Source organism: Brassica rapa, chromosome A06, assembly GCF_000309985.2.
Source record: "Brassica rapa cultivar Chiifu-401-42 chromosome A06, CAAS_Brap_v3.01, whole genome shotgun sequence".
Classification (NCBI taxonomy): domain Eukaryota; kingdom Viridiplantae; phylum Streptophyta; class Magnoliopsida; order Brassicales; family Brassicaceae; genus Brassica; species Brassica rapa.
Window position 1 is genome coordinate 7,691,433 of NC_024800.2, and position 17,510 is coordinate 7,708,942.

The 17,510-nt window shown below is 29.2% G+C and overlaps 1 long non-coding RNA gene and 1 pseudogene across 1 annotated transcript; one reads left to right on the forward strand and one right to left on the reverse strand.

The window, feature by feature from the left end:
• The first annotated feature begins 840 nt into the window (after positions 1 to 840).
• On the forward strand, positions 841 to 7,404 carry LOC117125807. The gene is made up of 2 exons (XR_004448195.1): positions 841 to 2,364; positions 2,476 to 7,404. It is a non-coding gene; the product is annotated as an uncharacterized LOC117125807 (long non-coding RNA).
• On the reverse strand, positions 7,283 to 13,303 carry LOC103872685 (annotated as a pseudogene).
• Positions 13,304 to 17,510: the final 4,207 nt, after the last annotated feature.

Sequence of the window (17,510 nt, forward strand, 5' to 3'; positions counted from 1 at the left end):
ATTTATAACACAAGGACTAGTATTTATCTAACCTTTTTAGTCGGTGACCTAGTAGTATTTTGTTTACTAATTTCCTTTTTTCTTTTCAAGACAATTGATAATTTCCTTTTTCTCACAGACGACAGATTAAAAATTTCCTTTTTTTTACTATGGTCTTTCCTTTTTTGTGTAACTACTCTGTTCTTTCCCTTTCACATTTTTTCTTTGTTTTATAAACAGGAATGAAATCATAAAAAAAAAAACAAAGGACAAATAGGAATCTATATCTATACTATTATTTGCGAAGTAAATTTTTGGAATCGAACTCTCACGTTAAAAGTTAGAGCGGTTAATATCTATAATATCCTTAATGAATTTTATATATTATTAATTATATAATCAAAAACGAATTTTTATTATAATATTAACTTCTTAAAAAATAAGATAAATTCTTGTATGTTGTGTTGTAATCTTAAAACATATTTTTTAATTATAAAATTTAAAAATAAACTATAAAACAATTATAATAAATTCATTGGTTAAAGTCAATGTTATCTTTAATAAATTTTAATTAACTATATTATTATTTGCGAAGTAAATTTTTGGAATCGAACTCTCACGTTAAAAGTTAGAGCGGTTAATATCTATAATACACTTAATGAATTTTATATATAATTAATTATATAATCAAAAACGAATTTTTATTAATAATATTATCTTTTTTAAAAATAAGATAATTCTTATATATTGTGTTGTTATCTTAAAACATATTTTTCAATTATAAAATTTAAAAATAAACTATTAAACAATTATAATAAATTCAGTGGTTAAAATCAATGTTATCTTTAATAAATTTTAATTAAACATATATATTTAATTAGATTTTTTCATATATATATATATATGTTTGATTTAATTTTTTCGAAAACATAAATAATAAGTTATTATGCTGGGTTTTGAATTAATAAAAAATAAACTAGTAAATATTTGTAAAACGATTAAGCCCGCATATGCGGGCAAGACACCTAGTGAAATCATAAAAACAAAAAACAAATTGAAATATAAATGATATAAATGCATTGAAGAGGTTATTTCTTAGTTTGCTCAAATAACTCCATAAGAAAGGACAAAAAGGTACATAAGCATTATTATGTAACTATAGATTACTCTCAACCCTTTTTTTTTTGAACACGAGCTTTCATTAAAAACCATAAAGAGTTAGGTAGGAACCATGATTACTCTCAACCCTATCATGTAATTTGTGTTATTGAACTAAAATAAAGTGTTGGGTTTTTTGACATAACAGGAAGCTGGAGAGCCTTGAAGTAAAGAATAAACCTATTACTTCCTTTCACATGAACGTTTTTGTTTCATATCTGAGCTTATTTCTATTTTCTCCACTGCAGGCATTAAAGAAGACTTTTAAGAAGCTTGATCATGATGTAAACATACATGAGTTTTTAGGAGCAAGGTACTTGCTATGACTTCATATACCATACTTTTGTCGTTAATAAGCCTCTGATATGGTGTCTTCTCTTTATGTTGAAGGAATCAAACTATCAAGGTATGTATCAACCATCATGGTTTCTTGAATTTTGTTAGATACTTTTAAAGCTCTCGGAGTCAGATTGCTAAAGTTTTTGTTACCTTTACCACCACGACAGGGTCGAAGTAACCATGTAGCCATTTTCCAAGCTCAGCTTATGGAGTTTCATAGGAGTCTAAGGCCTAAGGTGTGAAAATATTATACTTTCTTTAGTTTTTCAACTATCTTGAAATCTAGTTTCAGTCATATTTGAGTCTTCTTCTTCTTATGGTTGCTGTTTTCAGTTGTTGGACAAACATCAATAAAATAGAAAACGCTGAGCACCTCATTTTTTTGGAAGAATCATTGAGGAAATCTATTGAAAAAGTACAATTTCACAAGGTGTATAAAATTTAGTCTCCTTTCAACTCAATCATATGAGCATCAGTGGGTTTCTTCACTTTGCAGGAACATTATGGAAAGAACCAACTTTTGCCAATAGAATGTATAACCACACAGGTTAAAACCATTTGTTCTCTCTCCCCATCTCTCACTTTTTTGGGCTTCCAACCTAAACCAATTGGCAGTAGGTGGATTGGTTCAAGTCCTTTATATATTATTTATGTCCCACTCAAATCCTCGATGTGAGACCTTTATATTCTCACACACTCTCTGTCTTCATGAGGACAATTTCTGAACAAAACCAAAGCTTTAAAACTGCAGTTTCAAAACATGATACAGTTGCCCTTGGTGATGGGAGGTAATAATGCCATGCAAGAAGCTCACTCCATGACTTGGCTTCCTGATAACAGTAACCAGCAAACAATATTACATGGTGATTTCAGCTTTCTTCCTAATAGGTAAGAGTTCAAGTCACAGTATATAGTTACTATTCACTTCCAAAAATGCTCTCTCAAGTCATGCTTGAACAGAAAACAGAGAGATTGATGGTTCGTTTACTGTTTACTCAGACTGCTTCTTTGAGTCTGTAAAACAAGAAGATCAGAAATGCAACAAACCTGGACAAAAATTTGAGCAGTTTGAACAGCAAGGAGATGGTTGTTTGGGTTTCGAATATATTGGGGAAGAATATTTGTATCCTACACATTTGGTACTACTCTTGGAATGGAAGAAGGTCAAGAGGAGAGAAAAACTGAAATGGAATTGAACAACTTGCAACAACAACAAGATCCTTCATCAATGTTTGATCCAACAGCTAGTAGTAGTAGTTGCTTTCAAATCCCTCATGATCAACCCATGTTTGCCACTGATCATCATCGTCAAAATTGGGTTTCAGATTCAATGTTTGGGTCAAACTTCTTACAACCAGGTTTTGCGTTTTTCACACCTTCCATTGAAACTATCTAGATATATGATCCACTAAAATGAACATGTCTATGTATCCTTGGTGATTGCAGCAACCAAACTAACTCAAGAGAGGGCTCAAGTTTGTAATCTATTCTATAGATGATGATTGGACTTACATCTTAAGAAGGACTAGTTTGAATGTATAATAGAGTGTGTACCTGTATAATGTGTTAGTATGTATGAGAGCTTGTATCATGTACTCAGGGGAGTTTTAGGCATTTTGCATGTAAAAGATGTTGTCTAGGAACCTTATATTTTGTATAAATGATAATGATTATATATTGTTCCTATGTTGATGTTGGCCAGGTGTTTGAGACAACAAAAGATGGTATGTTGATACTACATAAAAACATACTCTGAAGTAACAAAACAACAATATCAGATTTAAATGATATTTAAACAATGATGTATTACAATAAGCAATCGGAGTTCAACCCAACAATCTTGACATGCTATAGTTCATCATCTTGACAAGGTAACTCGAGACGACACAATGGACAAACATGACTGGTCTCAAACCACTTTACGATACACTCATCGTCAAACTCATGTCCACATGATAAAGTCACAACCATTCCTCCATTGCTAAACTCTTGCAAACAAATCCTGCACTCTTCCAAGCTAACCATCTTCTTGTTCTCGTTCTTCTTCTTGTATACTTTCCTGGGTAGCGACTTGACCACGAGCTTGCTAGCTGGTCGAAACCGGATATTGCTAGTATCATCAAACGAGACTTGAGCAGCTTCTTGAATCTCAGAGTCATCATCATCATCATCGAGATGATCAGGAACAAGATCCAACTGAACTTTCAAAGCACAGCCAGGAGAGTACTCGATACTTTCAGGGCATGTTACCTCATCAACATAAACAATTAGCTCCAATATCGCATTATAGATAACATCTTCGGTGATTCCGGCTTCCAACAAGAAGTAGTTCAAGTCTTCTTTGCTTTTACACTCTTCGTTCTCATCATCTAAGAAGTCTTTGGCAAGGGACAGAGTCGTGAATGTCGAGTTATCATCTTGGCCAAAGATCTTAGCCGTGACTCTGAGTGTGCCCGCATCGTCTGATTCAGGGTAGTTATCGATTTCGTGGGATAGTTTGTGTTTCATGACTACTTACGGAAGCAATATCAGTAGGCGAAAGAGAGTTAAAAGCTTTTTGTTGTTGCTGATTTGCTCTAGCCTACAGGGTTACTTATATTTATAACACAAGGACCAGACTGTTTCTCCAATGCTTAGGTAGGAGGGCAAACAGTGGAATCGCACGGGCCCACCTAAAATCAAGCAAATTTAGTACTATAAAGGACCCAGATTTTTTTTTTTTTTTTTATGACAGCAAGGGTCTAACTTTTCTTTTTCCACTTACAATCTCATATTTACACAATATTTAAAAGACATAATAGTCTGTTTTTTTTTATATTTACAAAATACAAATAAATTAATAATTTTAGATAAGTTTTATATACTTTAATAATATTATGATGATAAAATTAAAATTAATTAATTATAGAGAACTATAAAAAAATTTCGCCCAAGAATCCTTTATATTGTTAAGTCGCCCCTATGTTTATTAGATCTTTTTAGTCGGTGACAGAACTGTATTTTTCAGTATAACCTAGCAATTTCCTTTCTTTTTAAGACGAGTAAACATTTCTCTTTTTTTTAACAAATAAGAGATTAACAATTTCCGTTTTCACTTTCTTTATCTTTGCGTTTTGCAATAGCTATGAAATCATAAAGACACACGTTGAAATTAAAGACATCTATTTATCTTCTATCTTATTAAAAACAAGTACAAATTAAAATTTACCGGTTTTAAAATGTTTTATTGCGGTTTTTAACTAGTTATTAATTGTATTTACCATACTAATTTTGGCAGATATTTATTAACTCTCTTTTATGTATTTATTTCAGTTTTGTCATTAACATATTAACTATTCATAGATTTCATCATTAATTATTTTTATCATTGAAAAAAACAGAAATTGTTTTACCTAGTTCGTTATTCTAACTAATTAATATTTCGACTACTCACTAAAATTTAAATATTTAAATCAAACGGTTTATAATTCGCTGTTTGAACGAATTAATTTATATTTAAACAAACTATTCATTTTAGAAGGCAATCTAATATGTTTATAGAATATTCCTAAAATATAGATAACCAGTACACCACATAATCTCATATGTAGATTCTGTAATTATTCATAATAAAAATACTTACTTATCCATAATTTGTAATAATTTTTAAGCTTTAAATATTTTATCTTATTAAAACAGAAATACAAAACACAATTTACCAATTTTAAGTTGTTTTATTACAGTTTTTACATTTTTCAATCATCTTAACTACTTCACTAATAGTCTTTACCATAATAATTTGACATATATTTATGAATTCTCTTTTTATATATTTTATTCTAGTTTTTGTCATTAACATATTAAGTTATTAACTACTCATAGATTTCATCATTAATTCTTTTTGTTGTTTAAAACAAGCATAAAAATTACATAATTCGTTATTCTAAATAATTAATAATTGATTTACTGACTCTTTTTTATTATGTTAATCAAATGGTTAATAATTCGCTATTCTAAATAATTTATTTATTTTTAGACAAAATATACATTTTAGAAGGTAATCTAATGTGTTTTTAGATTATTCCTAAAATATAGATAACCATTTCACCACATAATCTCAAATGTATTTTCTGTAATTAGTCATAGTACATATATTTACTTATTCATATATTTTGAATCACTTTTTAATTATTTTTAAACTTTATATATATATATATATATTATTAAAATAGAAGTACAAAAGTTACATGTTTAAAATATTTTATTACAGCTTTTACATTTTCTTCACCCATCCTAATTACATCATTATTTGTCTTTCAAATAATAATTCCGCATATATTTATTAACTCCTTTTTATGTATTTTATTACATCTTTTGCCATTAACACATTAATTACTCATAGATTTAGTCATTACTCCCTCTGTTTTTATTTAGTTGATGTTTTAGAGGATTGCACACAAATTAAGCAAATTGTTTATCATTGTTTTAATATACAATTGCTCTCAATCATAACTATTAATGCAAGGGTAGATAAAGTAAAAAGTCACTATATTCTGCATAAAAGTTTGGATACGTTAAATAAATTGACACATAACAAATCGTACATTTTTAGAATGAAATCAAATATGTTTATAGAATATTCCTAAAATATAGATAATCAATTTACCACATAATCTCAAAATTATATTCTATAATTATTCATAATACAAATACTTACTTATTCATATATTTTGTGTCTTGCTTTTAATAATTTTTAAGTTTTAAATATTCATTATTTAATAAAGAAACATAATTAATTAAAACAGTATTATAATTTGTGAAAACCATATATAACAAAACTTTTGCAGGGTTTTCCCTCGAATTTATTAAACTAATGGATTAATCTACTTTATTTTCATAAATGTGAAATTATATTTATTTAAACTGTAAAATATAAATAGTTAAGTAAAATAATAAATTAGTGTGTCAAAATATTATTTTATGTATATTTTCATATAAATAATAGTCCAATTCGAATGCAATACAATAAATATATGATAAAAAATTATGGGTGATTCACTTGACGGTTCAAAAAGCAAAATTATTTAATATATATTAAAAAATTATTGTATTTAAAATATCATATTAAACAATTATTTAATACAGATTAATTTTTAAAAATGTATATCACCATTATACAAAGCAAATATTTACTTCTAAAAAATTCAAAGATATTCACACGAATGAAACTCTAGTCATGATTAAGCGAGAACATGTAACTTAATTAGGGTATTACAAACATGAGTTGTTTACGAGATCAGACACATTTGAGTTTCTTTTTACACATGGAAACATCTAGCATTTGGCACACCTTTCTTGAAGAGCTGTCCTTTTGCGGACCATTATATCCTCACGCTCATTTACTTGTTTGTATTTTGTTAGGTTAAAGTAACTAAATGGTTTTGGTCAGGTGAAGTGTGGATATTTCAGTTTGAATATGGGAAAGTGTATATTAATCTGAGCCACACGTTTGAAATTTTCTAAAGAGATCTAGCTAATCCAATGGTGGTGAATATTTATTGGAGATTGTGTTTGATAACGAAGTTGTGGACAGATGAGAGCAAATTATGGACGGACAAGATTTTAATATACGCATTGGTTGTACACATCTTGTATGCATTTTCATTTTTAGATTTCTCGTGAATCAATTCACAATAGACAAAAATGTTACGAGAAGAGATAAATAGACAAAATATATTGGTGTTCATAACAATTGTATCCACATCCACTGTCAAATCTATTGTCTTCTTCCATTAGAGAGATCATGACTTCTGAGTTAACTTAGGAAGAACGATTCAAGAACTCTGTTGATACAAAGTCTCTTAAAAAAATTGCATCTACATCCACACAAAAAAATGCAGTCAAACCCTAAGAAAACAAAAAAAAAACTACGTTGAGAAATTCAAAAAACTTTGGATCCGTGCAAAGAGAAGATCTTGAGGGAACTACAGAATGGCAGGGTTCACTATGAACTTGAATTTGCTTCTATTAGTAGCCATGGTAGCTACAAACACCCTCTCCTTCTACCACCTCTCTTCCACCACCAACTTCTTCCAATCCATACTTAAATCCTCACCATCCTCTATCCTTCTGTCTTTGACCACCACCTCCTCCGTAGTTCCACAGAATCTGCACCGCCAACATCAATCACCTCACAAATCACCAGTCAGACAAATCCACTTCAACTGCTTCCACTACTCCTCTGCGTCGTAAGATCTCTTCTTCTACTTGAAGCTCTCCCCCATAGCTTCTGCTTGCCATAACTACCATGGATGCCACCCATTTCCTCGCCACCATCAATCACATCATAAACCACCAGCCAGAAAAATCTTAACAAAAGGAGATGAGGATTTCTAAATTGAAATTTAAAACAAGAACAAGGGTCTCAAAAAACTGACTTTGCGTATTAGAGAAACGAGAAAGACGTACGTTTTTTTCCCTATATCTGGGTTAGCAGAGTCGCACTAAAAAAGACAAAGAGATTTGGATTCTAGGCGGAATTAGGGTTTTCACTTTACTTTTGGATAAACAACACGTGTATTGGTTGGTTCGTTTTAACTAGATAATGTTTGTTAGTTCAGGGGTGGTAAAGTCATTGAACAACAGAAAAGTGTGTGTCAAATGTATTGTGTCCCTAGACATAATTGAAAACTGATAAAATATCTAGGAGAGTAAATTTATCTACAAACGGCTAAAATCAGATTTGTTTATTAATTTTACAAAACTGCGTTATCAAGTAAAGCCAGAAAGCTTGAGGAAGATGGAAGATCATAATTAGAGTTGCCCAGAGGAAAGAATTTTAGCTTCCAAGTCAAAGTTAGGTCTCGTTAACTCTGCATTAGATAACACACAAGAAGCAAGACATGTGTCAATAAAAAATTATAAATATGTCAAAAAGAATTCATGATTGATTTATTTATCTTTAGCATCGACACTGAGTGAAGATAAGATTATGTTATACGCAAGAGAATGCTTTTTATACCAGAACAGTAGAAGATAAGATTATGTAAGACTCACAAACCATTATAAGTATGGACACTGCAACAAATTCTGGAAAGAGTTTTCATACAAACAAAAGATACTACTAGCTTGTCTTGTCTTTTGTTGTCACGAGACATTTTGCGTAAATTAAAAAAACTTTTCAAACACACAAACTTGACACATTACATGTAAGCAAATGTGGTTTACGGGGAAGGAACCCTCTCATCATTCCTCACCATCTTTGTCATCTTCGTCATCATCTTCATCAGAATCACCTTCTTTGCCCTACAGTCTTCATTTGCAAAAAAAAAAACTTAGCAGGTAAAAAACTTACAAGAATAGATTCAGACATTACAATATAAACACGTTCTGTCTATCTGAACTTTCATCGCATCATATCATAGATGCAGTGAACTTTCAGAAGAAAACTAAACCAAGCAAAGGAAATTATATGAGACTTTTACCTCCTCATCTTCATCATCATCATCATCATCGTCATCTTCATCAAAATCCTCTTCATCATCCTCCTACAAAGTTGCATATAAGGATTAACCAAAATCTTATGCTCTAAACAAAGTTAAGATTACATAATGAAAAGGTGAATTGCTTACATTGTTGAAGTAGGTGAGAGGGTTGGGCCATAAATCTTCCTTGATGACATCGGCAACCTGCTACAACACAAACCTCAAAGTTCAAAATTGGGCAAGACATGATGTTACTCTTACAAACAAACAAGTCAGTGTAATATAAGATGATTACCTCGTCGTTAATATCTACATCAAGGTCCTCCTTGTGTTGTGCATCGCCAAACTAGGTAAAGAAACTGAAAAAGATAGTCAAGATAGAGTCATCAGGTAATTTGCTAATCTGAAAAGTCTTGGTGCCAATTAACGAGGAGATGAATGAACCATACCTCTCTTCAGGTAGTCCATGTTTGTTTCTGTTCTTCTCGTGATTCACTCCATTTGGTAAGTCCTTTATAATTGAGAAACATAGTTAGCAACAATATCAAAGAGTGACAAACGATTCCAGAAATAAACTTATGTCTAAATTACCTTGCCCTCTTTCCATTTGATAGGTGTGACTGTGATTTTTGTTGTCCCTTCTTTGAGGAAGGTAAAAGTCTTGGTGAGTTTCTCATCCTCAAAGTAGGGGTTGGGATTGAAGTGTTGTAGTTCACAACTTAACCACAATCATTATAAAATTAACTTATGATTGGCCTTCTTATATCAATCGGAGATATAAAAAATGATACCAATAGCATAATAACAAAGATATGTGATTTAAAAAGAAACTTAAAAAAGTGATAGAGTATCCAGATTTCACATCTTTTGCATCATCAACATCCAGAGAGCTAAGATATTTGAAAATCTGTCAAAACAGAAAAAGGTTGAATCAAGAGGTAACTATGATGTAAATGATGACATAAATGTAAATATGAGGGCAAGGGATGCTTAAGGAAAGCCACAAACCTTTTGGTCTTCTTCAGACAAAAGTTCACCTAAAGCTGGGTGGCTCAAAAACTGCAAACCAAATGAGATTTCCAATTCTAGTTAGACAACAAAGACATGTTTTTAAGCTCGAAAGTGAAAACAGAACATAGTTTACAGAGAATCATGCTTACAGCAGTTAGCCATAAATCAAGGATGGCTTTGATGACCTCGTTACGCTTGTCATAAACAGGCTTCCTTATCACATTGTACTTCTGGTCCACTTCCAACACTTCATCGCTAGCCTTTTCGTTTATCTACCAACACAAAATGAGATTAAACCAAAGTGTTGAGTCTCATTTATTGCGGTGCAAAACTAATACCTGAAACAGTTTGCTTGATGTGAAAACGACCACATCTCATCTTAAAGACACACACTTTTCACATAATTCGAACCATAGCAATCAAACACAGAACAATTCTCAATACCAAATATCAGGTAGTTAAAAAAGATAAAAAAAAATTTATCTTAAATTACCTTCTCGAGGTTGTCTTGGATCTCCTGAAGCTTCTCGATTGAGATGACAAGCTCTCCATCGATTTGCTCGACGTTTTCCTTTTTAATTTTTGCCTTCTTGCTCTTGTCCGTCACCATTTTTTACTTCTCTTGACGAAAACCTAATCGCAGAGGAATCGACTCCTGCTCCCTCTTCTGCCTCTCGTTCTGTGCGAAAAGCATCCGCTTAAACCCTAGAACTCTCTATTACATTTGGTGAAAGCGTGAAGTTGGGCCAAGATGATTTAGAGTTTTAAGGGTTTTTGTTGACCAATCAGATCATGTCATGATAGACACTAAAGGGTAATATTGTCATTGTTTCTTATTATGTTTATGCCTTGGTTTTTAATAAAGTAAAATTCTCCCTACAATAACAAATTTTGAACAACATTTGTTAAAGAAAATTTTGACAACAATTATTTTTGACAACACTTTTTTTAAATAACAACTATTAAAGAAAAAATCATGTGTTGATACTTGATAACATGAAAATGTAATTGGTGATCATTACAAAATTAGATGATAAATCAAACAAAAGCATTATGATGATTTTTTTGATAACTAACTTAATAGTCTTATTTACCCACCATACCTAATTATATTAAATTAATAATTTATCTCAAGATAATACTAATCATTAACCTGCACTTGTAAAGTATGTTGCATGAACTTGGTTGATATTTAATATCAATGGCTCATAATGGGCTTTGTAAGGAGTCTTGTGGGCTAGTGGAATACTATACTTCATACAAAATATGGACCAATAGATGGCAGCTAAATATTGTACTTCTCAGGAGGATCACATCATAGAGAAAAAGGCACCAGTCGACAAAAAAAGGCATCACATTATTCTTTTTTTTTTTTGAAACACTAAAAGGCATCACATTATTCATATTCAGCGTTCGATTTACCGTAGTTGTTTGACTCTCTAGTTTTTTTTTTGGGTGAAAAAGTGTTACGTAAAACTTTTCTTATTAAATATTGAATATGGAATTGGGTAAGGTGGTCACAAAGTTATTAATAATATTGTTGAAAACATTCTTCATACCTGGTGGTACCACAATTCTTATTTTAATACAGTATATAGAAAATATTAACATAGGGATGCTTTTTCCACAGATTTATACACAAATATGGTCGTACATTTATTTCGTTAGTCTGTCTAACCAATAAATTATGACTTGGTTACATTTTGAGTTTAAATCTGGATATACAAAATAATATTATAATATAAGAAATGGTGTAACTTCGCGTTAACTATTATATATATAGAACAAAAATACTTTAGAATACTATATAAAATGTTCAGTTATGATATTTTAAAAATGTCATGGTAACCATCGTAAGAATATGTCTAATATAGGAATAATATTATAAAACTTAGAGTAATAACATTTGTATATAAATCCGAAAAGAAAGTATTGATTGGTCCCAGTTTGAGAACATTCCCTTCATATTTACTAGTGCTAACTACTAACCAACCCTACAAATATATCCAATGTTAATGCTAATTTTGTATTATCTCATGCAGACTAATTAATGCTTTTGTTGTCTCGACGTCAAGTGATCATCGTTTCTTACACCATCCGCAACGGCGGTTTTAGCATAATTCTTAGGAGTTAATCCTTAAGTTTAATTAATATATATTGGTAAAAAAGGCAAATAAGCTAAGGAATGGTCCGTAATTAAGGATTAAATTGGGGTGATCCTTAGTGACGTGGCACACGCATTTGGTTTGTCTTACTACCTCACAGACGGTATATATCCAAGATGGTCTACATTTATCCAATCTATCTCAAACCCTCAAAGTTCTGAAGAACAGTTATTTGCTAAAGCTCAAGAGTCAATCCGAAAAGATGTAAAGCGTGCTTTTGGAGTATTGCAAGCTCGATTTGCAATAGTTAAAAACCCGGCTATTTTGTGGGACAAGAGACAAATAGGGATGGTTATGCGAACATGTATCATACTCCACAATATGATAGTGGAAAATGAACGCAATGGATACGCTCAGTGTGATATATCAGAGTTTGAAGAAGGCGAGTCGAGTAGAAGTTCAGAGGTGGATATGTCATTTACTCGTAGGCTTTCAAATCTCCGTACTATGCTTGAAATACGTAGTCAAGTTTGTGACCCACATATACATGAACAAGTGAAATTTGATTTGATTCAAAATATTTGGAACAAGTTTGGTAATGATTAAAATGTTTAATTGTTGTATGTTTCTATTTTGTCATTTAATAAATAAAAATTTTAAATTTTATTGTTTTAAAAATTATTTTTTTTTTTGCTAAGGATTTCAAAACGGATAACACCATTGGACTAACATTTGGGATTAGAGTCCTTAACTATTCAAAAAAAGAAAAAAAAATATTAAACAAAGACTAAAGACTCTAATGGTGGGTAACACCATTGGAGGTGCTCTTACTACTTTAAAAACTCTCCGATGGAACTGATCTAAGACCATGTATTAGTTACCACAAGACTTATAGAGCTCACTTATATTATATGGTAAAAAAAAGTGCGTAGAGATTCCTAAAATTACTACATGTTTCCTCCAAAATAATATTTTTAAAATAGATTTAGTTATCTTTAGATTGAAAAAAAAAACAAAAAAAAACTACAGTGTTCTTTTCCAACAAATTTGAGTGGCCATTTAGAAGAGACCAGAAGCAGCCAATATGTGTTTTTGGTGGTATTGGTAACAAACATTGCTTTATGTTATTTGTAATGGCTTCAAAGTGATTATAACATATTGAGCGAATTAAAATACATGAACCTAAACGATTTGATAACATGATTTGAAATGTGGGCCGGTGTGTTATTAGTTAAATTACTTTAATAAGCACTAGGGATTAACCCGGGCTACGCCCGGGATTTTTATTTTTTCTAATTTAAGTTGTTAAATTATTTATATTTAGGCTATGATTTATATTTATATAAATGTTAAAATGCATGTCATAATTAAAATTTATTTTTAAATTTTAACACGTTAAATTAACATATTTTTAACTATTTAAATATTTTTTTGTAATTTTATTGGCTATTTAGTTATCATATTTAGCAAAACTATCTTTTGAGTGTTGTAATAAATGTTTTAGAGATTTTATTAAACTGCAGAGTATTTTTGGATCGACCACATGCTCAACATTCGATCGATCCGTAAAAAGATGGTCGATCTCCTTGGCCAGGTAAGTACAATTTTAGCAAAAATATCTTTTATTTTCAAATATTAAGTATATAACTATTCTTTTTAATATATTTTTTAATTGTATTTTTGATTAAATTATTGTATTATAATGGTTATGTAAATATTTTTTGTGATGTTTGAATTTTTGTTGTTCGTATACTTAACCTAGATGATATTGATGTTTAACAATTTATTGTTTTCTGGGAATAGAAAATAATGATATATCAAAACGTATCTAATACTTGTTAAATGATAGTATAATGTAAATTACATCCATTATTTGAAAATAAACATTTGTTGTTTTTATTTTTATTTTAAATCAGAAATTATTTTTATTTAAAAACATTATTCATATATAATATAATAGTTTAAGTTTGGAAGATTAATCTATATATATAAATTATGTATATTTTTTAAAACATAATTTAAGATATTATATATTGAGTATCTGAATAAAAGCTGAATTTCTTATCTTGAAAATCAGATATTTATATTTTTGTCTTCATGTTATACTCACCAATCCATCATTAATATTTATAACTCAGTATGTTTTTTAAAAAACTTAGTTTTAAGTAATAAACGAATTTAATAAATTAAATTCATCACCTATAATGTTCTGTAAACTATATTTGAAAACTCTCTAAAATTATATTTTAAGCATAATATTATTATTATTTAATTTAAGTTATTTTAAACATAATATATGCTAAACCAACTTAAATTATATTTACAATAAGACCATCCTAAACCGGTTAGTAAACCAAAAACAATACTAAACCAACATGAACCAATACCTGATTCGGCGAGGAATGAAGTGTTTCGGGATAAACGCTTGAATGGTTATCAACTGAAATGGTTTGATCATGAAAGAGTTAGTATGAATATTAACAATAAAATTATAGATTAGATTAATTTAAATTTGTAAGAATACATTTGAGTCTATGAAAAGCAATTCAATTCCCATGAATAAGTTTGGCTTTTGGAAGTTGCGGGTTTCCCAACAATGAATCCACCTAACAAAAAGTTTGTTGTTATAAAAAAATCTCATTCAATGTCATTAAAGGTTTCTGGGACGGCAAGAGTTGATAGTGAAACCATTTTTTTGCTCGAGTGCTTTGAAATTTTGCTTAATAGTGTGAGGTTGATGTGGATGGAATAATGAGTTTTATAGGGACTTTCTTGATGTAAAACTATACATTTTTTTGTTTGTTTAATGTGGTATTTCCATTTTTATATAATTTACTACCATTTAAAGATAAAAGTACATTTTAAGATAGATGCTTAAATCTTAATGTACTTTTTCCATTTTTTAAAATGTTTATTTCCATTTCTTATATTTTTATTTACGTAATATCTAAATTTTATATTTTTAAATAGATATTTAAATATTAATGCACTTTTTCCATTTTTTAAATTGTGTATTTACTTATATTATATATTTTACATTTTAAGATAGATGTTTAATACTTGATGAACTTTTTTCATTTTTAAAAAAATAGTGTATTTACTTATTATTACATATATAATTCATATATTATATATTTACATTATTTACTTATTATTTATTTTCATGTATATGTATTTCCATTTCTTGTACTTTTAATTTACTTAATATCTATATTTTACATTTTTAGATAGATGTTTAAATCTTAATGTATGTTTTCCATTTTTTAAATTGTATATTTCCATTTGTTATACTTTCTATTTACGTAATATCTATATTTAAATTTTAATATATATTTTTAAATCTTAATGTAATTTCCCATTTTTTAAATTTGGTATTCACTTATATTATATATTTACTTATTATTTATTTTCTTTATATTGTGTATTTCTATTTCTTATACTTTCTATTTACTAATAATTTTATATTTTAAGATTGATTTACATTTTAAGATAGATGTTAAATACTAATGTACTTTTTCTATTTTTTTTAATTGTGTATTTCCTTTTCTTATACTTTCTATTTGCGTAATATCTATATTTTACATTTTAAGATAGATGTTTAAATCTTAATATACTTTTTCCATTGTTTTTAAGTTGTGTATTTCTTTTTCTTATATTTTCTATTTACTTAATATCTATATTTTACATTTTAAGATAGATGTTTAATATTTAATATACTCTTTCCATTTTTAAAAAATTGTGCATTTACTTATTATTGTATATATAATTCATATATTTATATATTTATAATATTTACTTATTATTTATTTTTTTATATATTGAGTATTTCTCTTTTTTATACTTTATATTTAGTTAATGTTTATATTTTATATTTAAGATAGATGTTTAAATCTTTACGTATTTTTCTATTTTTAATGTAAAACGGCAATGTTTAATAGAAGAACTTGGACAAATAGTCAAACATATTTATGTTTAATGTAGTATTTCCATTTTTTATGTTGTATGTTTTACTTATATTTATTATTTTCGAAATTATATATAATGTTTTTTTTTTATAAAACGGTAATGTTACATTATGGAGATAAGCCGTCTTTTTTTTTTAAGTGAAAAATAGTAATCTTACATATGTTTAATGTAGTTTTTCTATTTTTAATGCTGTATGTTTACATATTTTTTACAATTTTCGAAAATAATTAATATTAAAATGTAAAACTATATTTTATGCCACGTGTCATCTTTCGGAATAAATTTTTTCCGCTGATGTGGACGCCCTATGGAGCCTCAAAAGCTCCCTTTTATTAGTAGAGATTAAAATCATGATTCACACACATATTAATACACATTACACATATATAAAAGGGGAAAATAACTCCACTGAGATCAGGGGCGGATGCAGGAATCCTTGTAATTGGAGGCACAATACAAAAAATCCCAAAAACATATAGAGTTGGGGGAACTTTTTCCTTTTATTCACCAAAAGCTAAGAACAAGTAACCAAATTTATTTAAATTATATAAGAATATCAGAAATCAGTAGAGGGCATGTGACCCCGTACCGTCGAGCCTCCGTCCGCCCCCTGATTGAGATATTTTCTCTTAACAAATATGATTTTTTTCGAGATGGCTAGTTATTTCAATTGAAATATCTAAAGATTCACTTTCACTACTAAAAATATACAGAAGTCAGAACCGTCTGTTAATTTATGTAAGTGGTGCTTTCAAAATCATATTCTTGTTTTATTTACCTTTAACATGTATACCATGAACTGGCCGGTAAACAGTTAACAAAAACTATTAACCTTTTCTATTTAAAGTTTGTAAATGATCTCCACATAATTTGACACTGGCCAGTGGCCATGACAATAAAAATTGAAGTTATAACAATATTTTTGAAAGTCATCTTTTTAAAAACAAGTCTAGAATATGGTATTGGAATCTTTTGTATGTGTAGTGGTGGGTCGAATATTCAAGAGAGAGAGAGAGAGAGAGGCAAAGGGAAGAACATAGGATTATTGGTACTTGTATGCATTAATTTCAATTTTTACGTTATAAAATCGTGTTAACTAAAACTGTCATATCTAGCAATAGATATAGAAGAACAAGACCAAAGACTTAACTCGATTATTAACTCGGGTTTCCATATACAAATCTGAACATACCCATTTCTTGTTGCTGTCATTGACCATTTACTCGCTTTTTAATTTGGGTTTCCATTTATAAATCAGAACATCCCCTATTTTCTGTTGCTGTCATTGACCATATGCTTCATAATCAGACATGTGCTACTGAAACTTGATATTAAGCAGTGAAAGAGATGGCAAGCGCTCCTAAGGATCTATTCATCTCTTTCAGTGCAAGTTCTCTTATCTTGTAAGTAGGGATAGGCAAATTATCTGTTAAATTTGATCCGAATTTTATTCGTTTGGAAAAATCCAGATATCAGTAAAGCTTCGAAT